At 42.6% G+C, this 24,925-nt stretch overlaps 1 pseudogene; it reads left to right on the top strand.

The window, feature by feature from the left end:
• The first annotated feature begins 1,470 nt into the window (after positions 1 to 1,470).
• On the top strand, positions 1,471 to 24,744 carry LOC115020409 (neuronal membrane glycoprotein M6-b-like; annotated as a pseudogene).
• Positions 24,745 to 24,925: the final 181 nt, after the last annotated feature.

Below are 24,925 nucleotides of genomic sequence, written 5' to 3'. Positions count from 1 at the left end.
ACTCAGCCAATCAGCTTCCTCAGAGGCAAACAAAGGGTCCCCTCTTAATAAAGGCAGACACATGGCTGTTTAGCAGTAAGGAAGCTCTGATTGGTCAAAGATGATCCAATCACAGTCAAGTATATTATGTTTATTTTCACAAAATGAACATAAAAAAATACAATCAGACAATGTTCATATTGTTTACCATTTTCTCCCCCTCATCCAGCTCCTACCTCAATAAAAAAAACAGAACAAATCAGTCTGAAATGTCAAATAGCACCTTACAGTATCAATAACTCAAGGAGTACAAAATAAATAAATAAAACGCAGGGTATAAAAAATGTAATATTGAGTCTTCAATTTATCAAATTATTCGATGATCCGAGATTTCTGAAAAAAACCTCAATCAAATACGAATTTAGGGAATGAGGTGATTTCCAATCCATTAGGATTCTCCAACATGACACAAGGGTTGAGAGAGCAATTATGTTTTTGTGTTTATTTAAAAAACATTGGATCATCAGCCAACATCCTGGCGTTTGAGGCTGAAGATATACTGTAGAAAACTTTGAATATTGTATCAAGGTTATTTGTCAGTTGGGGCCAAAGAAATGAGAGTAACAACAACATATAGAAACATGTCACACACACAATGCTAAAGTAGAAAACGGAGTATCCTCCTGTGTGTGTGTGTGTGTGTGTTTGTCTTCTTTATTCCAATAGAAACATCATGACAGCGCCGCAAATGGATTTTGCTGCAACTGGCTTGACAACCACATTTGTCCTCTGTGATTGTGTTCTTAAGAATTTCTAAAAGTGTTGAATTAACTGTGATGTGTGTTGCTCAGGTCATGTGACGTGTGAGAGAAAACTAAAAACCACAATGACTCCTTTCCCCGCCTCCAACTTTCATCTTATAGCACACTAGATGTTCTTCCTCTCTTCTTCCCCTCCCTTCTCTCTGTCTCTCTCTTAACTCACCAGATGGAGAGGGGGCGGTGAGTGTGTGGTTGTGTGTGTGTGTGTGTGTGTGTGTGTGTGTGTGTGTGTGTGTGTGTGTGTGTGTGTGTGTGTGATCATGTATGCATGGTTACCCATGAGTTTGCATATTTACATCTCCTGTAAATATTGTCCTTATATCCTCCTTCACTGAAGCAAAGAATATACAACAAAAATAATTCACCTGCAGACCAGAAGACAGAGGAAGCCATTTATTATTAATATAATATAATAATAATAATAATAATAATAATAATAAACAAAATGACATTTAGTGAGGAAATAAAGTGAAGGTTTTAGGGGCTAACACGCGTTATCTGACACAATTTGGGGGCCTCTAATCCGCATATGCGAAATAAATCCAATCTGACAGCCTTTGCATCTTGAGACTGGATTGTTAATATACATAGAGGGACAGTGCTAAGCTTCAACAGGGAGGAAGAGAGGGAGGGTGTGTACGAGGCGAGAGGGAGAGAGAGAGAGAGAGAGGGAGGGAGAGAGAGGGAGAGAGAGAGAGAGAGAGACAGCGAGCATCAAGCCACCAGGACAGGCTCCACCATCCACAGACTGTAAGGTACAAGTGCCACAAGGAGACTATATTCCTCTAAAATAATGGATGGGACAAAGCCGGCCATGGAGTCCAACGCGGAGGAGACTCCGGACGAGGGACAGGAGAGCAAAGGTACGCTCAATCAGCCGCTGACATTAGCGCGTTTTTCTCTATTTTCTTTGGAGACATTTGCGTCTGCGCCAGTCTGAGCGGTTTAACCTACTTGCAATGGCTTCTCGCTTGTGCGCGAGACAATAGCGATGCTTTTTTTTTTGTCCTTCTTTGGCTTCTCACCTATTTCAATGCTATTTATAACGATCTCTCCACTGCAGATGATTTTTCCCAAAAATCCCGAGCGTAATTTTGTCGTTTTCTGTGTTTCTGTGCCTTTCAAATGGATTTGGAGGCTGATGGAGGAGGATAAGAGGGGTGGGCGGGCTGGTGCACGGGCTGGTTTTATGGTGCATATGTTAATGCCAATTTGCTTATATATTCACGAGCTTGTTTCTGCCTAATGAGCGGCTGATAAAGAGGTTATGGAGGCGGCGCGCTGCGCTCCGTGCAAGGCTGCATTGTTTCAAGTGTGGAGCAGCAGCAGCTCCATGATCCTCCCGTCGCAGCCGCTTCGATTATTATCTACAGCGATTCCCCCACAGAGGCTCAGTGTCTGATCTGTCAGCAGCCTGATTAGTCGACGGCGTTGCAACATATGAAGCGTGTGTTTTGTATGAGCGCACTGGCTGGGTGTGTTGGTGAAGCAGGAGGATGCAAAAACCGGTGCACTTGGCGCACCTTCTGATGGTTGTGTCCACCAGTCACATCCCCTCCGCTCAGACATGTTAATGCAGCCTCTGTAAGGCGCACACATTAAATTCTGGCATGCAACAAGCACCTTGCTATCATTTAAAGGCACACACATGCGCTTAAAAAACACATCATTCTGAGTGCATTCAAAAAGAAATTCAGAATTGAATTGTGTTTTGCGTGCACACCAAAGCCATAAATTGGTCGATTTTGTCCAACCAAACTGTTGCTGTTTCTTTACTGACTGTGTGTTGGAATAGTGTAGGCGTGTCTCTGTGCATTTGGTGGACTCCACGCCAACACAGAGTGGATGTGGCTGATTTGTCTTATAGTAAAACAAAACACATCCTTCAGTTTAGACACAGCAGTGAAGTCACTCTGCGTTTTACATGGCTGTTTATAATGGGCCTTCCTAAATGTACAGATTACAGTTGTGCCTATAAATCATGAGGATGGACACATTAATGATGGTGATTGGAGATCAGCTGGCTTTTTATTTACAAATCAGTGCAGAGTCAGTGTTGCAGCTGATCTGGCATGCCGCCCTTTTTCTCTGCTGGCTGTGAGAGAGCAGGATAGTTGATATACCAAGTCAGAGCGCATGGGCCTGGGGGGGGGTTTACACACACACTCACCTCACAGCAACATCCTGTGTGCCCTGCTGGATTCGCTTTCATGTGCGCAGATGTGTTTAAATGAAGGGTTTTTGTGTGAAAAGAGACATTTTTGAAGCACATACAAAATGGCGTGAAATTGTATTATTTTGGAAGCAAATATATATTTAAAAAAATAGTTCCAGCATTAAAAAAATTGAATGAAATGTTAATATTTTGGGAGCAAATATTTAGATTTTTAGATCCATCATTACAAAATGTTACTATTTTGGAAACACATATCAAATTTGTTTTTGCTCCAGTTGGGAGAAAGAAATGAGCTCAAATGGCGTGAAATTATAATATATAAATTATTCAGATTTTTAGCTGCAGCATTACAAAATGGCTTGAAATGTTACTATTTTGGAAGCAAATATTCAGATTTTGAGATCCGGCGTTACATTTTTTTAAAACTATTTTGGAAGCAGATTTTGACCTTTAGCATACCAACATTACTTACTGATTTAGAGTTCTGGATGTTATATTTAGGTGTGACTTGCACCAACACAGCTGTAGTTCCTGCAGCACTCGGACCCCGCCACAGTAATATTGCTCTGTCACAGTTTGTATATGACGTAAGGCGCAGAAGAGTGGGGTGTCCCTCAACAGGGATGTGTTAAAAAGACATTACATCATCCTCTCCTGAGGCACTCTGCTATGCACAGTTCAGCGTCCAATGAGTCTTTATCATGCAGCTTTAATTGACGGAGTGGGTGAGTTTGTTTGAAGACCCTGAGGATAGTTGAGCAGGAGGACGGCCATATTTATACTTAGCAATTATCCCTCTGAATTCCTTAATCACCATTTTATGTTGAAGCAGTGAACTTATCCGTAAACTTCTTCAGCGTGGACTGTGGTGCTCCAGGTGTGATGTTGCGCAACAGAGTCCACCCACACCAGCGGACCAAAATAGACAGGATTGGAGGATGGCCTATTTGTCGGTGTAATCATTTGTGTGTGCCTTTGACATCTGGAATGTGACCATAAGCTTATAGCATCTGTTAAGAAGCTGAAGATTTATAGTGGGGGCAAGAAGGCGAGAGTCATGTAAGGAGCTTGTGCTGATGTGTGTCAGCCAGCGCTGCCTCCTCTGCTGCACTTCAACACGTTTCAGGTTGAGAGGACAGATGTAGGAAGTTTTGGAATAGATACTTATGTAATTAATAAATTACTTAGCTTTGTGAAGAGTCATCTTGCATTTCCTGCAACATCTGAACCTTTTATCTAACCTAGTATTTAAAGGTCAAAAACCAAGACAAGCCCCATGTATTAGCTTCATATAGCAAAATGTGTGTTTTGTCTGTGTGTGTTGGGCGTTTAGGTGCCTGATTATTTACACCATATTATCACGTGTATTAATAACATCGTATCAATGTTTAATTTTTGCGTTTTTTCTCAATACTAGTATATCGTGACACCTTTATATGACAAGTATTGTATTTTAGAGTCGTACTGACTAATGCTCTGCTAAAGAAAAGACAGTTAGCTTAGCTTAGCTTAGCATAAAGGTTGGTAAACAGGTAGCTTTCACGTTATAATTTGTTTGTTTAAGCCACAACTATTAGCAAAATGTGTTAATCCCTATGCCTAGCTTGAACAAAGTTACACTGATATATTACTGAAATATTATTAATATTATTCAGTCCTGATCATTAATACTAAATATTAATTCATTTTCAGAATCTTCACCATTTAAATGTCCGTTTGTTTACATAATGCCACTGTCGTTTTTTATGAATGAAAAACTCAAACATTGAATAATTTTCACCTCACAACCTCACAAAATGACTTCCCATCATGCACTAGCATGAGGTGCTACGTTCACAGTTTGGCTGTAAAGAGCTTGTTTATTAGCGGTGGCTTCATTATGGTAAACAGACAGATAATGAGCTGAGAGTAATTACAAACTGGAAAATGAACACAGAACACAGGCAGGGTTTATACTATAATCCGTGGTGCTGTTTGTGGGTATGGGTTGATCTTTTTTGCATGATTGCGTCCTACAATAATCTCTAATCTGTATGTCTGTGGAGGTACACTGTGCTCAGGACTCGGATAACGAGACATACCTCTCTGAGGTACGATTATATCTCATTTCATTAGCATGAGACGGTTTGATTAGAGAAAGCACCTCCCATGTGACATGTTTTATTCTCACTTTTAATGGGGCTCCTGAAGCGGCTTTCAAAGTGGTTCTGAGTGCATTTCAAGTTCCTCTTCGTCCGCACACACACCTTTCTTCCTTCCTGTGCGTGTGTGTGTGTGTGTGTGTGTGTGTGTGTGTGTGTGTGTGTGTGTGTGAGTGTGCGTGGTTGCTCTTGCGTAACGCGTCGCTGGCTCGCCGCCTTTGGTTATGATGTTCAGATGAGAACCGTAAGAGATTACATCATCGTCTGGATGGGTGCAGGTTTTGTTGAATTTTCTGCATGGAAGAGCAGAGCTCTGCTGCAGCCTCTGGAGCACAAAGACAGTTCCTCTTCATCAGCCTTTCAACTTCTTCTCTTCCCCGGCACAATCTGTGAAGTCTGACCTGAGCAGAGCAGGATATTAAGAGTCTGGGCTAGAAGGGTAACGCGAGAGGTTTTCAGGCTGTTTAAAACCAAGCAAACATTTAAAGGAATAGTTCCACATTTTGGGGAATAAACATTTTTTTGCTTTCTTGCCAGAAATTAGATGAGATAATCAGAACCAGTTGCCAGGCAACCGGCAGAAACCCATCCAAGAAATAGCGAATTGTCGTTTTTACACTTCAGTTTTCAGGTTAAACAGACAGATATCACTAAGCGTTTAGAGGTGCAGGTAGGAGGTTTGTGTTGCATTTAAACTGACACAGGCTAGCTGCTTCCCCCTGCTTCCAGTCTTTATGCTAAGCTAAGCTAACTGCTGGTTGTATCTTCATATTTCACATACAGACATCAGATACGTGGTTTCAATCATCTCAGATATTAACGCATTTCCAAAATGTTGAACCTTTCCTCAAACTGCATCACATTCAGTCAACTAGTGTATGATTCTAAAATCCGATTGCTTTACATCGAGTTCACGTTTCGGCAGTGATGGGTAGATTGAGGTCACTGCTAACAGTAAGTGGCTGCTTTCCTTAAATACTTGATTGGTTGTATTGCTATAAGTCACACAGAGCTGAGTTGATTAATAGTCCAGTGGTACCAACCATCCAAATCTGAAGAGTCACAAGAGGATCAAATGTATTGACTCCACATAAAGACATTTTTCTTGCCCTTTTTCTCATTTTTGCTTTTTTTTTTAAGTAAAATACTGAATACTTTTTCCTCTTTAGGCCTCTGACAGTCGTTCAAATGAAACAATCTATAACAGAATAAGGATACGATGGACAGAAAATGAACAGGCAACTATTTTGCAGCAAGATATTTGAAAGCAAAAATGCCAAAACACTCCTCAAATGTGAATATGTGCTAGTTTTCTAAAAAACAAAACAATTAAATATCTGTGGGTTCTCGTCTGTTGTCCGACAAACTGAATGTGTCGCGTCCGGCTCTGGGAAAATTTTTATTTCCTGACATTTCATTGAAAAAACTGACCATGTTACAGGAGGAGGGAATGAACCAGTGTGGCTTTTGGATAAACCAGGAGAGACAAGGGTCATTTGAAGGAAGAAAAAAAAAGAAGCTTCACTTTAACAGTCCCTCCGAGCCCAGGGTGAGGTCTTGAATCTAAAGGCCAACCCTTGTTTGATGCCGGAGAGGCGGCCGAGGAGCTGGACTGTCCTGCCTGCTGGTGCTGACATTTACTTTGTGTTGCTGATAAACACTGGACATGTTCCTTCCCTGCTGTCTTGACCTTACAAGCAGCACTTGTTTTATATTACACACAACATGTTATTCTTTATGGATCATTGCTGCTGTTGTGATAAATAGTCCTTTTCACATTCAGGTACTTACACATTATGTATTTATACAATATTCAAACCAAGTGTTCAGTAAATATTAAGTGGCCAGTGGTGACTTTTGCACCTTTTTATGAACTTGTTGCCCACACGTTATTACGCCCTGTGTTATAATCTAATGTACTGGCACTGAACACTGCTGCCACACACACACACATGCTAATAAAGCTTCTTCTACACACTCTTTAAGGACTGACAGTTAGCAGAAAGTCGCTCAAATTAATCAGTTACCCGACACACCAAAGGTATGAATGATGCTGATGTGTTCGTCCAATCCAAGAAGAACACAGGAGGTGATTTTACTTTTTTGAGCCGCGCTAAAAAGCTTCATTTGATTTATATTTGACAACTTGACGTCTTAAACGCATAGTGTGTAATTTTCTGCCACTTGGTCAATCAAATAATAACAAAAGACTGAGTTTGAAGCAGCGTGGGATCATGGGGGTTGTTGACTTCACTACCATTGCTGTCATCTCATTCAGCTTCTCCCGGTTAGCAGTCATTGTTTGTCGTTCAGGATGTTTTTTACCGGGAGCAGAATTCTGCGCAGAGGTCTCTTACTCTACAAAACAAACAGCCCCGGTGATTAAAACCGGTAAAAACACTGAATAAAGCAGTTTCACATTAAAAATCAGCGTTTCTCTGACACGGTTTGGCGGACGTAGGATGGAGGGGCCTCAAACTAACCGCTAACGTTTGCTCAGATCTCTGATAACTAACAAACATCTGACAACTCAAATCAATGAAACTGTAGATTTGAAAAGTGGTGGGAACATTTGGGATAATATCAGTACACGACTATAAAAATATATGGTCACTCTTTGCTAATCTGCACGTCAATCAGGACCGGTAAGTTTTATGAGCAGTGGGAAAGCTGACTGTAATAGTAGCTGATTTGGACAAACTCTCATTGTGCCTCTCTCACACACACCCACATACACTCTAATGCGTACACTTGCTGTTATTGGCATCCATCTCCTACTTGTCTTTGTTACACATAACCACCTCTCACTTAGACTCTCTCACAGCTTTAAAAAAAAATCTCTTTATGGCAGTTTTTCAATGATGATATCAAGAAGAGAAAAGCTCCCACACACGAGATTGATGTTCAACTACAACCTCCTTTTTTTCCTCCTTTTTGTCGTCCTCTCTTCTCTTTTCTGGCGCTCTACTCCTCCCAGTCTTGTCCATATTCTCCTGCTTATCTCCCACACACACACACACACACACACACACACACTCATGCACACACCCTTCGCCTACTCTGCTCTCGCCCTGGAGGTGTGCGAGGTTGCAGGAGCATGTGAAAGCCGTCACACAGGGAGATGCTCATGTGTTCCCCATTTGAAGCCATTTGCCCAAAGCCTGCTGTCAGCCTCCATCTGGATATAGTACGTGTGTGTGTGTGTGTGTGTGCGTGTGTGTGTGTGTGTGTGTGTGTGTGTATTTGTTTACGTGTCAATGACCCGGAGTGGTTTAGGGGAATGTCTGTGTCGGTGCTTTGCCTGCACTAAAGGAAAAGCTCTATTTTAGTGTGCAGTGCACGTATGTGGGCGAGACCTCTGAGTGCCCTCACTGTGGTCACTTTTATATTTAAATGTTCTTATTCTGCATGCATGTTCACAAAACACACAGTATTTTATATGGAAGTGTCTTGTTGCCATTTCTTTTCTGCACGAATGCCGGCAGAGTTGGTAAAATCCCTAAAGAATTGCTTTTTACTGCCTATTTGTTGTACATCAAGCAATAAGTCACAACATTTAGATTTTAATATGAAAGAATCAGGTTGAACAATTTTAGTGATTGTCAGTCATTTTAAATGAGTCTAAGTGACATTTGCCGGCTGTCACATTTACAGGAAAATAATAAATGCTTAACATTAGCACAAACTACAAAGCAATAACACACTGCTAACATTAGCCACTTTAACCCACTGGTCATCAGGTCTGCACGATATGAGGAACATATGCAGTAACGTTAATACTTGAACTACTGAGAAAATAAAGATGGAATAATTTGAATAAATTCAACACTAAACCAAACACAAAAGGCACCAATAAAAAAAGATATAATTACAGTTTAAAGTGCATTTCTTTCTACTAATTCTCTCTTTCAACTTACTCAAAATTAATTAATTAATTAAATATATTTATATCTATTATTTACACTATAATCGGATGTTTTATAGGTTAAATGATAAAAAAAATAAAAAAAGATTTGATATCGAAAAAAGAAGCCCTAGAAAGAAGCAACAGATTACAAGCATTAGGGAAGGAACACACAAGCATCACCCTCAACACGGCCTCTGTGTGTGAACCCCAGTCTGCAGTGGGTATATGAATAGCAGCTAGTGGCAGGTTGGCGCAGCATGTCTTGTTCCTGAGTGATGCCAACCTCCTCTGGCCCTCCTCCATCACCCACTGCTGCCCAATCTGCTCCTCTCATCCATGGCCTATAAAGTGCCTGATGCCGATTAAGCACTCGTCATCGTTAGCCGCGGCTGACATCGATAAGTGACCGGGCCTGTACGAGGTCCGGGTCATTCTGGGTCTCAGCTGTCAGCTTCTGTTTTAGGACACACTGCAGGTGAATAGAGTAAAAACTTTAACTTTTAGATATCACTATGAAACTTCCCCAGTTGATTACTTACATTAAGACAATTATGTTTTGTATTACAAGTTTTCTAAAATGTTGTGTTTGAATATGAAATTGAGGCATTATCTTTGGTTCATTTAGGAGAAATATAAAGAAGCAAATAGACAAAGTTAGTAACATAACATTTTCTCTCTAGTCTGAAAGAACACATGTTCTGGAAGCAAAACAGCCAAAACTCTCAAGATTGACCAATGCATGAAAAAGTAAAATAATTGGTCTCTTTAGTTTGTAAATCATCCTTAATATTTGATGAATAATCTTAATAAAGACCTTTGTGAAGTCAGCCCTCACAGAAAGTGTATCGCGTTACAGTAAACAAGACTCTTCAGTAAGTCATATTTAGAGAGTATATGCTCACTCGCACACACTCTCACACACTCTGACACACACACACACACACACACACATAGTGTTCTTGTAGCCCCTGAGGCGGCTGGAAAGTGAATCTCCATAATCACATCAGGAGGAGGAGGGGGGAGTGGAGGCGGAGGGGCCAGGGGGAGGGCCACTGACTTCTTTGACATCTCAGGGAAAGTGACATTAGCCAAGTTGGTTGCGTAACCGCCGAGCCATTCAGTTCCATTGCACGGCACTTATGGCCAGAGGGGCCATTTTGCATTTTGGTAGAACGCCGGCACGCTCGGGACAGGTGATCCTGCTTCTGCTGCTCAGAAGATTCGAGATGACAGAGAGCTGTTAGGAGAGTTTTCACACCGGTGGACTCTCTGCCATCTCTGGTTAGGTCCGCTGTCTCTGCACCCTACAGCCGGACACTTAATAAATACACCCTTTTAATCATCATGTACTTGCCTTATTATACAAAATAGCCCCAAAGGACACACATATACAGCTTTCATGCATCATATTGTGTGATAATACACTCCATATTAAACTTTCTTCTTCTTCTGTTATTATTTTTACCCACGAGTCAAACTTTATCTCATGAAATCCCGTAATTATTAAAAGTCTGAGAAAACGAGGTCAAAAGTTTGACGCTCTCATTTTCATGTATTGTTTTTTCTTGTCATTTTTGGGGAAATGGGCTTCCAGAAATATGTTTTACTGAACATCGAAGTGTTTTCTCTTTCATTTTGGTCCTTTGAACCAAACTTCTGTTTGCTCAGATTTTTCAGATTTGCCTCCAGTCGCCACAAAAGCAGTGAAAGAAATGCTTAAAAAGAAAAACACTTAACTAACACCAGATCCAGATAAGTAAGAAACCTCCATTTAAAAGTCTTAGTGGCGGAAGCAACTGGATTATACATTAAAAAAAACCCACTTTCGCTCCCATTGAGGACACAAAATGTGAGCGTGAAAGCACAACAGCTGCAGCTCCGATCGTACACCAAGAGACAACTTAACTCCCCCAGAGAGCGGATGAATATTTGACGTAGCATAATGTGAAGTCACCCCTTCTCTGCTGTGCTTGAATGTGATGCTTTACTGATTGTTGTTGTTGTTGTTGTTGTGTCTTGGGAGTGGAGTTCTTCACCCATCTGTCAGAGTTGAGCCCAGATCAGCCACAGAAAGCGAGAAGTATTGATCCCGCAGCAGCAGAGCGACGAGAACGGGATTTGGGAGTCCATCATGCTCAATTACGCCCGGCCAGATGCTGACCTTGTGGCATTCATAATGCCGGCATAACCAGCCAAAGGTTTCTCACCAACAGATTAGGGTCACTTACGTACCACGAATGTGGCGAATGTTGATAGCAGCTGGCTTCATCCTGTTACCTGGCTCAGAGCATACTGTGTCCTCTTGATCAACGTCGCAAAAAAGCCGATTACTGAAAACATTTGCGTTGATATTGTGTTGCTTATCAGATGAATGTGAGAGGGAAACAAATTGCATTTCCTGAACGACAGAATACTTTCTGATCATGAATCATAGGCTGCAAAAGGCGAGTGACCTGTCAATCACTATCGTCTGTTCTACTCTTGAATGGGACCGTCGTTTATTAAATGAACGTCATGTTGTATTGAAGAAGACTGCAAACTAGAGATTGAGATCATAAACTCGTCAGGATAATGTTCACTGAGGTAATAAATCAAGTTAGTAGTCGGGTCAATATCTCATAGACTTCTATGCAATCAGACTTCTTTTTGCAACCAGTGGTGTCGCCCCCTGCTGGTCAGTAGAAAGCAGGTTTAAAGCACCTTCGCATTGGCTTCACTTTGTACACCTGGAGGTTGCCGCTTGGACAAAACATATTTGAAAACTATGGCTGCTAAGGCTGTGGGAAGCTGCACTATTTTCTGACATTTTATAGACAAAACAATAACCAATTAACTGACAAAGTAACTCGCAGATTTATTGATCATGAAATTCATTTGTTGCTCTGAGGGATCGTTACGAATAAGACCAGAAGGTTGTAATCACAGACTGTGTGTGTCGGTTGTTATAAAGTAGAATGATCCTTTAAGGAAATACAGTTTTGTTTTTAACTCCCTGACGATGTGCTTCTCATGTTCTCTGAGGATTTTTAGAAGCGTTTCATAAAAGCTGAGGAGCATTTTATTGTGGAGGGACAGAAATCTCCCAAACTGAAGTTATGAGGTTTCGAGTTTCTCTGTGTGTGGGGCTGAAATCTGCTGCCATCAAACAGATGGGGCTTCTTTTTCATCTGAACCAGAGGAGACGTTGCCATCCATCCCCCTCCCATCCATTTCTTTACTCTCTCTCTCTCTCTCTCTCTCTCTCTCTCTCTCTCTCTCTCTCTCTCTCTCTCTCTCTCTCTCTCTCTCTCTCTCTCTCTCTCTCTCTCTCTCTCTCTCTCTCTCTCTCTCTCTCTCTCTCTCTCTCTCTCTCTCTCTGAGGTCCTCCTCAACTCTTGTGGGACTCTACCCATAATGCACTATGAGGAAATTGCCCCATAATGAATACAGCATTTCTAGATTGGAATAGAGCTGCGGGCAGGGAGCAGACCGGCCGCTGAAATATTCACAAAGCTTTATTAACGCTGTTATTCCTGGCAGATGCAGTGTACTAACAGTTGGCGATAATCATGTAGTGCCACTGGGTTGTACAGTTTGTAATCTTCTCCCGGTTTATATTTAAATCTGCTTTATAGGCATGGCAGCAAGAAAACCAATGTTGCCAGAGTACAGCACTTGCATGATCTAGAGAGGGCAGGTGAAATAGTTGTTATGCATTCTAAAAATAAATACAAATTCTCAACGCAAACGCAACTCATTCAAAGCGAGTGACGACGTGACAATGAAGTTCGTACGCCGACATGCATTTCAGGGGTTTAAGCCACTTTCCATGTCGTGGGTGTCAGGTGATTGACAGGAAATGGAGCATAATCACAAAGGATGTCAGCAACCGGTGACAAGTTCTGTCTCCTCTGTGCCACGTTCGCCCAATCAAAGAGCCTGAAACATTGTCTCGTCCAATGAGAAGACTTGGAATGCGATGGAAGAAAAGGACAAAACCTTTTTTGTTTTGACTTTGTGGATTATCTGCTGCTGTGGAAGAGGCTTTTTTAGATGCCACTAACGGATACTTTGTGCAGAAAAGCTGCAGTAATGCAGTAATGATGGGTAAACATGAGACCCTGGAGAAATCAGCAGTTGTATAATGTATCAAGTAGAAAGGTTTTGAAAGGCTTTAAGTTGTAACCAGAACTTAAAGACAATAAACTATATATTTTTTATGACTGATGTGAAATGTGTCGCTCATAGTGATCATCACTGCGGTTCCCCTCAGCTTCACTGAGCTTTTCTTTACGTCTTTCCGCTCATTGCTTTGTTTCAAAGCCTGCAATTTTACTGTTTCGCTTCCCTCTCGCTGCAGTCAGCATGCAGCTGTTCTCAGCAAGAGTGTTCTGTACACTAGTGGAGCAGAACCAAGTACGCTGTGAGGTTCAGGCGACGGGTGGTGCGTGCAAACATCGAGAGTCTGACGATTCCAGCGTCTTGAGCTGCACAATATATCGGTTTTTTGTTTGTTTTTTAAATCTTCATCGCAGGATGTTTTAGTTAGTTGAAAGAGAGCATCAATAGAACACTTTCAACTTTCAACTTTAAAATGTAGCTATTATTCTTTTATTTATTGGTGCTTTTCATGTTCAGTTAAATTTTTTTTTTATCAACAAGCAATTTCAGCTGTCAACAGAACGCAGCAGAATCTGTTGATGTATCGCGAGTAACATCGTTATCGCGATATTCAACGTTACCGCATATTTTTGCAGCTAGCTACATCTTTAAATCCACATCGAGCTGATAGGAGAAGATGTAGACTCTTCTTCTCTCCCCCCTCCGTCTCTTTCATGTCAAACAATACAATATCTGTTTGACACACTTTCCCAAAGAACTCGACTAGCGGGATACGGACGACTTTGCATCTCCGTCCTGTCACCTCATTCACATCCTGCGCTTCCTCTTCCACACCCTGGTCACCATTTGGTACCAATCTAGTTCTATTGAGGTTACATCACTCTGCATCGGTGTGTGTGAGTGTGTGTGCGTGTGCGTGTGTGTGTGAAGCGGCTGTGAAGGACCATGCTACCGCTGAACTGGGTCGCGGGTAACACGTTGCCATGGCAACTGCTATTTGCCGGCCCCGGGGCCAAGAACTGCTTTTTCCGCTTACACTTTCTCTATTATTTCCTCTGTTCCTCGCTCTGCCTCTTTCTTCACCTCCTTCTCTCTCTTTCCTCTTCCCTTTGTTCCTCTGCTCGCTCTCTATCGATCTCTTCCTCGCTCTCTTCCTCTCCTTTCACCTCTGCTTTCCTTTTTCCTCTCTCATACTCCTCGCTTACACCGTCGTCTCTCCTCCTCCTCTCATCCCTTCCTTTTGTCTTTGTCTGTGGAAAACACAATCAAAGAGCATCTATCCTTCCATCCTCTGCAAATTGAAATCCTAATTAAAGCAGGGGAACATTTCTCTGGTTGTGTTGAGCAGAGGAAGAACAAGCTTCAACAGCAGGGGGTGTAAATCCTTAATTGCAGCTCTTGTCTGTCAAATTATTTGCTGTTCCATCGCTTCACAAAATGAACAGAAACTCCCAAATGTTTCGTCCTTTCATATCAGCGAGGCGGGTGTCTTCACAGACAGCCTGTGACATGTTCCCACAGACCGATGCATCGTCCTTGGTCTGAGATTGTTGAGCTGATATATGATGCAGCATCGTCACATATTGTCTAAGCGATTAACTCCAGCTGGCTCACTGTAAGTACAGCGTGGGCATGCAGCCATATTTCATAGAGAGAGCAGAGGAGAAGACAAGCGGGGCACAGGCAGATACGAGAGATAGCGAGATGCAGCGAGGTATAAAACGAGAGCGATGGCCCGGCCTCGTGTGTCACCTAAATTCTCTTCTAATGAATAGTCCATTGATTTCCATTAGGGCCGGCTGGAGCTGACCACTCCGGCCTGTCTGTTTCCCATTAGCGCACTTTAAAACTGAGGCTGACAAACAGTCGCGTAGCCACAGGCGGACCGGATGAGGAGCCCGCTCAGTGTTTAAAAGAAACCTGTGAATTCAGCCGTGAAGCTGCATGGGGCTCAGGGAGAAGATAGAGTTAACAACAGGTCATGCACTTTTAAAGTCTTCAAACAAATGAGCGAAATCTGCAAATCGGCTCCTTTACCCACCACGAGGTATCGTCTCAGACCCTGAATATTGAGATAACGTCATCTCACTGGCACATGTTATTCTCCCCTCTACATATAAAGACTAACATACTAAATTACCTGTTGAGATTGATCTTTTATAGCCGGATTGAGTGTCAGTGCAGAGCAGCTTTTAAACAGCCTGCTGGTCCTCGTTGTATCGACCAGTGAGTCCATCGCAGCCCCCCCCCCCCCCTCGAGACCTGGCCTGTTTCTCGGCTCAGAATTTTAGAGCCATCCAGCTTTATCAGCTCCACCTCTTCATCAGCCCGCTTCCTTCATTAACATTAATAGGATTTGGATCTATTATGCAACCGCGGCGTTACGCAACGCGGCAACAGCTCACTTTGGAGGGAAGCAGTTGCATCTTTGATTCACGGCTCGGGTTTTCATCCTCTCAGACATGGAGCAGGGGAGTGTTCAATACGTGCCGGCTGAGGTCAGGAGACGAGCCTCAACAGAACAAAACTGTTCTTATCAGAGACAGAAGCAGGATTGTACTATTATGGAAACAGATTAGCTTTGCAAATCTTTTTGTTAAATGTCATTTATTTGAATAGGATGTTAAATCAGAAAAATCTGCTGACTCAATTAAAGTTTCAAACTTTTAGTTGCTAAAAGAATCTAATTTTGAAGAAGCAGACTAACTTTCTGTAGATAGAAGAGTAATATCTTTTATGTTTAGTACTTAAGACAAATAGGTAAAGAAGATTCGCTTTCGTTATAATCACGTGAACGCCCCTTTAAGTCAGAACAACAAAGTCAGCAAATATTTTTGGTAAACATTTCATGGCTCACCTCGTCCGTTTCTTTTGCACATCCTTTTTATGTCGTATCCACGTTACGACCTAAAGATCGTGAAGCCATCTTAGTCCAAGAACGACTTGACCAATGAGCGAATGGAGAGACGTGAATGCAGCGCTGGCCCGTTCGTTTAGCATGCTAACATTTATGCTTCCCGATGGGAATGCCATCAGCTTTAACTTTTGTACAAAGTGACATTTCCACCCGATGATGGCTAAATGAAAAGTCAGGATATCATATTCATTATTGAGAAATTAGATTCTGGCAGTGGGGCTGAAATCAATCTGCTCTTTTAAACTCGTGAATAACATCTCGTGACACAACCTGCGGGGTTAGCACACGTTTGACAGATATGTAACGTGATCAATTGTGTGTTCCAGACTTCACCAATTGCAATATTTAGATTCAACAAACTTCTGAACATGAAATAATGATGCTTCAGAGTTGCCAATTGGAGCAGGTTGTCATGGAAACAGCAAAGTGGCACACACAAAGACAGCTCATTTTGTCTTTTTAACTTCCTGCTTTGCTGGAGGAGCTATTTTTACTGGGTGTTATATAAGATGGGACTTCTTGTGCTCAATACAATGTTTTATTTTCCCTCCTTTTCATTCCTCTTCATCCTCTTGACTGTGATGGGAGCAGAAAGCACCGCGTTTCCCAAAGTGAGTTACGAGCTTCACGCGCTGCCACAGTTAATGCAAGGCAAATGTGCGAATTCATCATCACTATGTAGAAACAGCTCCAGCGCAAGGGATAACTGTCCATCGTTCATCATCGTTTTAAAGTTGTGAAGATGCTGGAGAAAGATGAAAATATATGAAAAGGTGTTCGGACCAATTTGAGCCTCTTTCAGTTTCTCATGTCATAAGATATTTGTCAAAACATTCAGAGTTACACCATTACAAGCAAAGACATCTTCAGTATTTCAACTTAAACGTCCTAGAAAATGGCTTTTTATTTTTGAAATAATTCATTTAGGTCATGAGTTATTCATGCAATGAGAAGGGAAAAAAACTATTCTGGAATGTTTCTTTAAAGACAAAAGGGAGTCCTTTTTGAGCAGTGAAGGATGTGAGCATGTGGCGCAGCTTCCATGTAATATTCAACGCTCCCAGCTGAGCTCAAAGTGAATGCACACTAACTGTGGAAGATGCTATGATTAGCCGCTCGACGTGCCTGACAGGAAGAAGCGCAGCTCTTCTCTTGTGTCGTTCTTGCAGCACACGCATGCATGATTCAGTCCCAGCACTAAGAACATCCATGCAGGTTTCTGCACGTGATGGTTAAACAGCGGTGGACAAAAGGCCGCCGAGTGTTGCAGTGAGTGTCATCACCGGAGCCGATTGAGCCACTTTAGGAGACGTGTTGCAGCATTCTGCTCTGTTTGCTCCTGCTTGATCCAAAGCGTGTATTTGCTGTTTTACATCTGACAGAATGAAGCAATTTTAGAGACAATGTTCCTGGAGCTGATTTCAACAGTGAAACAGTGACTTAATCCTGCTCTCTCTGTCCCCCCCTGCAGGATGCTTCGAGTGTTGCATCAAGTGTCTGGGCGGGGTGCCCTACGCCTCCCTGGTGGCCACCATCCTCTGCTTCTCAGGCGTGGCTCTGTTCTGCGGCTGCGGCCACGTGGCGCTGACCGGAACCCTGACCATGCTGGAGAACCACTTCTCAAGGGTGACCACGGACCACGCCACCCTCGCCATAGTGTAAGTCCTCAGTGAAGTTCACGACACCAAAACACTTTTCCCCCATAGACTTACACGGGGAAGAGACGTATGTAAGTCAGCGGGTCATTTTGTTGTCATTTGAATCCCTCAAAGGTCCTAGAAGTTGTGAAATGCACTTATTTTTGCAGGCAGTGCAGTTAGTGACAATTATGTGTTCATGCAAGCTCCGACACCTAACTGCTGTGGGCGGGGCTTAGCGAAGGGTCAATTGCAAAGACTCTCCAAATCCCACTAATAAAACACCTGGGCACTGGGTGCATCACTTCTGAGTGTTTAATCACACATTGTTAAGCCTTTTAGGGTTGCATAATGTAGGTGCAAAGTTGCCAAGTGCAGCTTTAGAAGCGCTGTGTTATTAGATATATTTTGTTCTAACATTGTCATTTCTTCTCCGTGTGTTCAGGATCCAGATCTTTCAAGTACATCATCTACGGCATCGCCTCCTTCTTCTTCGTCTACGCCATCATCCTGCTGGCTGAGGGCTTTTACACCACCAGCGCCATCAAGAAGGAGCTGCAGAGTGACTTCAAGACCACCGTCTGTGGTCGCTGCATCACTGCCTTTGTATGTCAACACACACACACACACACACACACACACACACACACACACACACACACACAAGCAGCTGCTGCAAATCATCACACCCACTGACCCAGATACACTCCAAATGAAAGCCTCTAAATGAGATTGAGTTACTTTGATAACTCTTGGTGAAAATACTGTTGACAGGCTTATAAAAATGAGCTCAAAGCAGCCATTCATGATGCGTTACAAGCCAGGTCTTCACACACTACTGCTACGTTATGGACACACAGACATACATGAAAGACGTAAGCAAACACTTTGTGCACACACACACACACACACACACACACACACACACACACACACACACACACACACACACACACACACACACTAACACTCCTGCGAGCCCTTCGGGGTGACTCTGGCACAGTTTGTCCTTTCTGGCCTGATTACTCTAATTGCTGCAGATGTCCAATAACATTAGTTTAAACACGGACTCTGAATGTCTTAAAGGAATAACATTAACCTATTTTTTCTTTTAAAACTTTTGGGTGATTTGGATAAAAATCTAAATCTCTTGTTTTTTCCGCCCCTCCTCTCCTCAGTTCATGTTCCTGACCTACATCCTCGCTCTAGCCTTCCTCGCCATCTTCGGCTTCACGGCGATACCTGTCTTCCTCTTCTTCAACATGTGGAATACCTGCGCTGCCATGAGGTCTCCTGACGCCAACATCACCTTGCCTGACTCCATCTGTGTGGACGTCAGGCAGTACGGTAAGTTGTCAGCGATCTCAATCTTCAGCGAGGGAGGGAGGGAGGGAGGGATTTCTCAGGGGAACTTTTAACATGATTGACACATTGGGCGTGGCTCGTGTCAGTAGGTTTAGCCTCTGTTTCTAATATGATTTTTCTGATATATAAAACAGTATATTAAAACATATATTAAGCATTAGGCACATTGAGCTGTTTCTGGAACAATGATGCAGTTTTAAAACGGTGGATTTCTCCCTCAGTGTCATTAAATGTTTGTTATTTTTATTCTAATAAACCCCATAAAGCACTGTTATGAAGATTGCTTTCTCAGCTCATCCTCGAGTCAGTGAGACCAGCCGGTCCTTTATACTGCTGCTCTGTTTCTGCACACCTGATCTGATCTAATCTAATTAACTTCCACTGCTATGCCGACGACACTCAGATCTACCTCAGCATCAACTCCCCCCCATAACCCACCCCTCTCCCACATCGAATCATGCCTCACAGCCATAAAAAACTGGATGCAACACAACTTCCTCAAACCTAACAGCAACAAAACCGAACTCCTCCTCATCGGCTCCAAATCCACACTCAGCAAACCTCCAACCTGACGCTCAACATTGACGGCACCACTGTTTCCCCCTCCCCGCAGGCACGCAACCTTGGCGTGATCTTCGACCCCATCCTCTCCCTTGAGCCCCATATCCGCCGTATTGTCAAAACTTCCTTTTTCCACCTCCGCAATATTGCAAAAGTCTCTCACCCGCCCAGCAGCTGAAAGACTGAGTCACGCCTTCATTTCCTCCCGCCTTGACTACTGTAACTCCCTTCTATATGGCATCACCGCAAGCTCCATCAACAGACTCCAACTGGTCCAGAACTCCGCCGCCCGACTCCTCACACACACCAAATCTTGGCACCACATCACCCCAGTCCTCAAAGAACTCCACTGGTCACCTGTCTCCCTCCGAATCAACTGTCATTTGCTGTTAACTGTATTATTATTATTATTATTATTAATTTATTTTCTTCTTCTCTCGTCCAAACCCCTCCCCCCTAGTAAAATAAGATAAAATATATATTCATATGCAACATATTCCAAGTGAGATCAAAGTCATTGTTTTGCGAGTCACCAGTATTTTAAATTCAAAAGGCTCCAAGTGAAGTCACGAGTCATTGTCCAAGTCGAGTTGCAAATCTTTTTTTATTTTGTCAAGTCTAAATTCATCAAATTTGGGATTTGAGTCCGCACCTCTGGCCGGGGCAATAACAGCTTTTACCTTTGCACATAAGAAAACATCCTGGTGCTCTCACACACACACACACACACACACACACCTGCAGGAGAGCAAAATATAGAAAACTAATTCAAAAGGCGTTTATGTGCTCTCCATCCCTACACTACATCACATATTTATCTCTTTGCTTTAAATGTCATTTTCTATATAGGAAGAGGATCAAAAAATACATTTAGATTATTGAGTGCCTGATTGGATCCCTATAAAAATCCACCTTCCTGCCGTATTACAGCACAGCAACGCTCTCCAATGATTGCATATCTGTTTGATGGCCTAATGTACGGTATGTGACCCACATTTGAAGGACAGCTGGCCCGCTCGCAAAGTAGGATGAGGATCACATATGCTTCATTGGCAGTACGACACTGTATAAAATATTAACCTAATTACTGGCGGTCATCAAATTATTATCGGAGTGAAAGGCTTTAACTTATTCATAATGTTATGAAAAGAAGAAAAGGATAAGAAGCTTATGATGAGATGATGCAACACCGTTTTCAAAAATGTTTTTACAGTAAATCGGAAAGAAAATGACCCATATCTTTCCTGTAGGAGAGGCTCAGCGGCCATGTTTGCTTTAATCTTTATCCGAGCCTGATTCTTAATACAGTCTCGGGGGAGGAAAAAGCCTCTTGTCTCAGATGAGAAAGCGGCAGTCCTGTGACGTTTTTATCGCTCTCATCCTGCAGGTATTATTCCCTGGAACGCCACTCCGGGAAAAGCTTGTGGAGCCACTCTGGGAGACATCTGTAACACCAGCGAGGTGAGAGGACTGACCTTTCTTTCTCTATCTTACCTCTCCTCCCCTCTCTAACGCTCTCTCTCCCTCCACAGTTCTACCTGTCCTACCACCTCTACATTGTTGCGTTCGCCGGCGCCGGTGCTACCGTCATCGCATTGGTAAGCACCCTCATGATCCCACTGATAATGTGCTTCTCAGAATATGCACGTTGCCATGGCGTGCTCATCTGTTGCCAATAGCAACCCCTCCGCCTCTCACACGTTCTACCGGCGTGTCACCCTAAAGGGTTGAAAAACCGACCCCGCAGCCTGCCTCTGCTGCGTGAGCGTGTGTAGACGGAGTCAGCGTTTTACTCCGCTGTGGAGGCGGACTGCTTTGTTTTACATCCAGGGAAAAGGAGATACTAAAAAAGCAACAGGCAGATGTTGTGTTGGATCTTCTGAAAGCTCTGCACTGTGATGTGTTCCAGCTAACAGGAAGAGGTGCAGGGTAGTATTTAAAAAGACAAAAAGACAAAGTAACATTAAATGTGCATTCAAACCTTTTCTTTTTGTCATTATCGTCTCCGTTCAAAAAACTATTTAGCTACATTTGGGCAGGATAGTGAATTAGTGAAATCACCAACTGGTTCTAGTTATTTCAAGCTCTTAGCAGCTTTATCGTTTCCTGTGAGCATTGCATTGTGGGAGAACAGTTGAACACCACACACTCAAAACCTGCTTCAAATTACGCTGCGATCCATACGCCTTGGAGCTCCTACTGGAACAAAAGTAGTTCCTACTTGTCCATCTACATCTAGTGTATTTGCCTGTATTTAACTAAACATAATGCATACTATCATATCGTAAAACTGTAAATTGATGTCAAAATATGTCGACTATGTTGTTATGTAGCTGGTTACGATAAACAATCTTTGAAAGTTATCTTCTCGCCACAAAATGTATTCAGGGAAACATTAAAACATGCCACAAAAATGTGGAGGCTGCACTGCTGAGTTCAATAGTTTACACATGAACTTGCCAAAGAAACATCAGTTTGTCACAGTCCGACATGGTTTCTGTTTACATTTGGCGTCGTGCACCTGGTCGGAGGTCGGAAATTGGAAATTCCAGTTGAGAAAGGTCTGACCCCCGAGTTGTCTGGAACGCAGCATTATTGGGACACTGTAACAGTCCTCTACTGCGCATTGCTTTAAGTGCTTCTCGGTTTCTCTTCAGATCCACTACCTGATGATTTTGGGGGCTAACTGGGCCTACCTGAAGAGCGCCGTCTCCACGCACGAGTACCAGGACATCAAGACCAAGGACGACCAGGATCTGGAGGCCGAGGCGCGCTCCAAGGAGGGCCAGAACTCCTCCGCCTACTCATAAGGACAAGAGATCCTCTCCCGCCACCACCCATGTCCTCTCCACACTTCAACCCCTCCACCCTGCAACACCCAGCGCCCACCCCTCCCTCCGTTAAAACAAACCACCTCGGCCATGTTTGATAGTCCCCCGACCCTCCTGATCCTCCATCCTCTTCCCTTCCGTGATGTTTGTTAAGAGTCGAAGGGAAGAGGTTAGAGGATGAGGAGTAGCGGCAGGCCCAGACGGAGGCAGATGCTTCAGAACGGGAGAGCTCGCCCGCCGGGCGCCAGCTCAGGTACGGTACATCCGTTCAGAAGCGTCTCCTCCCCCGTGCTTTTAGGGAGGCGGCTCGTTGAACGTGGCCCGGCTGTGATGGCCTCGCGCCCTGAGCCAGCACAGCCTCTCAACACACAGCTCCTAACAGCCTAAAAAAAAACATTGTTCACTGTCTGCTTCAGCCACAGGGAAGCCAGGCAGCGACCAACTTCCTCCGTTTTTTTGGTGTTTTATATGCATATATATATGAATATGAATATATTGTGCGAATGTGTACGAATGTTGTTGTTTTTTTTAATACTCTGAGAAGTATGCCAGGTACTATCTTTCTTCTTTATGTTTTTCGCTCATAAGGTAATTTACTTTCTTCTCCATTTTAGACTTTTTATTGCTAATGCTCGATACGTTGTTGCACTAACGAAACAAAAAAAATGAGGGATAATGAGGATCCCTTAAAAACACAAAGCACCCCAGCCCCCCCCCCCCCCCTCTCTCACATTGTGGTATCTCAAGGATTATTGTGCATTTACACGACCAGAGTTTATTTATCTGCCATGGTAATTATCGTTTATTTAAGACCGGAGGTGTAGCAAACTTTTGTTAAAGCAAATTTTGGGGAAATATTTCCTTTCTCGTCGAGGGTTAAATCAGAAGCGCGAGACCGAACGTGGTATCAATCTTCTCATCTTACTCTCGGCAAGAAAGCGAATAAGCGTATTAAGACCTTTACGGTTTTTGCTACACTCATCACCAGCGGTAGATCAAAGGTAAATGAAGACACACACCTCAGGTATCAAACCAAATCTGATTTCAGCCAGTCGTGTTCTTTTAAAGCTTCACCGTCGAAAACAAAACACTTACCGCACTGGTACGCTGTCCTGTGTGAATTATACAGTAAAAAAACGGTTCTATCTTCTTTTTGTTTTTTTATTCCTCCCTTTGTGAATGAAGTTCACCTGTAAATAGCTGAACCCTAAAATATTTGCATCTCCCTCAAAACGGGGAGAACACAATCAGTGTTTTTCCATGCTCTTCTACTCTTTTTTTTTTTTTTCACAGATATATGTAAATGTTCCCTTTTGAGATATGTGTTTAGCACTCAAATACTAGTTCTGCATTTGATATAATAATTGTAATGTAACATCTTAAATGATATGTCGTGGGAGGGATACAGTGATATGATACGATGGAGTCAGGTGCTTGTGACGTATACATTTTAAAATGTGAAGAAAAAAAAATACATATGGAAATTGATTTTTTTAATGTTTTATCAGTTTTAGGCAGCTGAGTTCTTCTTGTGATTCAGTAATTTTATGGATTTATTTGTGCTTTTTCTTTTCGACAGCCAGCCAAATGAGTGACTCATCAACGGTCACTTTTCTTTTTAACGCCATGCCTCTCATACGAACCACAGAGTTTTTGGATGTTTACAATCGGAAATAAAACAAGTCAGGAATTTTCATACATTCATTTTATAATCAGATATTGTTTCATAATCATGTACTATATTCTCACTGGTTAGTTCACCCTAAAAAAAAAAAACACTGAAGAAGACAAATATTTGAACTTTGATGAGATGAAGCATGTCAGTATCGTCCATGTGTGCAGCTGTCTATTCTGTATAAAAAAGGACTATATTGCCATGTGTGTTATGTTTGATAAATATACGTGCTTTGCCACCAGGTTGATGTAAAGGCAAACTTCAATTTCCTATAAGACGATGCGTGTCAGGGTGTTGTTGTTTCCTCGTTATTTGCATGAAGGAGACATGACTGTCTTTGCAGTTTTTCAGGTGATGTGTAGTCAATTGTACTGACAACTATGGTAGGCGGTGTTTCCCCCCCTCCTCTTCCTCCTCCTCTTCCTCCACACACACACACACACACACACCCCCCCCCTCCCTTTCCACCCACCCTTTTCTAAAGAAAACTCCATTGTACTTTGATGGCATTGTAGTCCCCGTAGTTGTTTCATTATGGTTTGATTTTTTAAGTTGGAAATAGTTCTATGACTCCTATATAGTGATGATTTTTGTAACCTTCTCTAGTAAAACCGATATTTTTTATTATCGTGACACCGTTGTCTCCTGTCTCGTTCTTGAGTGATTTGAGTTTTTTCCTGTTTATGGTAACAAACCCACATTTCCTTCAATGAGCTATTCATTTTTGCTCTATAAAACATCTGGAAAATAGTGATGAATACCAGTCCAAATGTTCCAGGATTACTTCTTCTTTTTTTCATTAGCATTATTTAAT

Source organism: Cottoperca gobio, chromosome 2, assembly GCF_900634415.1.
Source record: "Cottoperca gobio chromosome 2, fCotGob3.1, whole genome shotgun sequence".
Lineage (NCBI taxonomy): Eukaryota > Metazoa > Chordata > Actinopteri > Perciformes > Bovichtidae > Cottoperca > Cottoperca gobio.
The sequence above is the reverse complement of the archived record's forward strand: the minus strand, read 5'-3'. Positions and strand labels throughout refer to the sequence as shown.